The sequence below is a fragment of the Chrysochloris asiatica genome, unplaced genomic scaffold (assembly GCF_000296735.1).
Source record: "Chrysochloris asiatica unplaced genomic scaffold, ChrAsi1.0 scaffold00357, whole genome shotgun sequence".
NCBI lineage: Eukaryota > Metazoa > Chordata > Mammalia > Afrosoricida > Chrysochloridae > Chrysochloris > Chrysochloris asiatica.
This window is the reverse complement of record NW_006408875.1, coordinates 99,795-101,038: the sequence shown is the minus strand read 5'-3', so window position 1 is coordinate 101,038 and position 1,244 is coordinate 99,795.

The following is a 1,244-nucleotide window of genomic DNA, read 5'->3' as shown; positions in this document are numbered from 1 at the left end:
TCATGGGCCTTCTCATGACTTGACAACCCAGAACTACATTTATGAGTTTTTGTCTGATTAAGTCAGGCCCACTCAAAATAATTTGTCTTTTGATTGACTAAAATCAGTTAGTTGGGTTTAATCACATCTTGTCTGTCAGTTGGCTATACTGTGATGGTTTATATATTACTATGATCCTGGAAACTATGCTGCCATAATTTTAAATACCCATAGGGTCACATTGTGGACAAGTTTCAATTGAGCTTCCAGACAAAGATGCTAGCAAGAATAACCTGGTGATTTACTTCTGGGTTAAAACAAAACAAAACAAAACAAAAACTAGCCAGTGAAAACCTTATGGCTAGCAGTAAAACATTATCTTATATAGTGCTGGAAGATTAACCCCTCATGTTAGAACGTACTCAAAATATGACTAGAGGAGAACTACCTCCTCAAAGTAGAGTCAACCTTAAAGATGTGTAAAGTTTAGGTGATCTTTTTTTTGCTAGCACAGTGCAAAATGACAAGAAACAACAGCAAATATCTACTAGCAATCATAAACTGGAATGTAGGAGATATGAATCACGGAAAATTAGAAGTCAAAAATGAAATGGAATGCTTGATGATCAATATTCTAAGCAATACACTTTGCTATTGTATGGATCCTGACTCATAATAACCTTATAGGATAGACTAGAACAGTCTTATTGGTTTCCAAGGTTGAAATCTTTACTGAAGCACACTGCCATATCTGTAAGAGGTTGATGGTTTAAACCAACACCTTTTAGCTAAAACTTGAGCACTTAACCATTGCACTGCCAGGGCTTCTTTGCTAGACATTAGTGGTGGTGGTGGTGGTGGTGGTGGTTATGTGTTGTGGAGTCAGTTCCAACTCACAGTGATCCTATATAGGGTTTCCTAGGCTATAAATATTTACGGGAGCAGAAAGCTTCATCTTTCTCCTGCGGAATGGTTGGTAGTTTCAAACTGCTGACCATGAAATTAGGAGCCCAACTTGGTCATTTTGAATCAATCATATGGTCTACTGTGCTAGGAATGACAAACTGAAGAGGAGCCGCACCATATTTATCATCAAAAGTAATATTTCAAGAACTGTCCTGAAGTAAGGAACCCTGGGAGTGTAATAGGGTAGGACTGGGGTTGCTAACCACAGGTCAGCAGTTCGAATCTACCAGCAATTCCATGAAAGAAAGATTTACAGCCTTGGAAACCTTTTAGCCGGTTGCTATGAGTTGAACCAACTC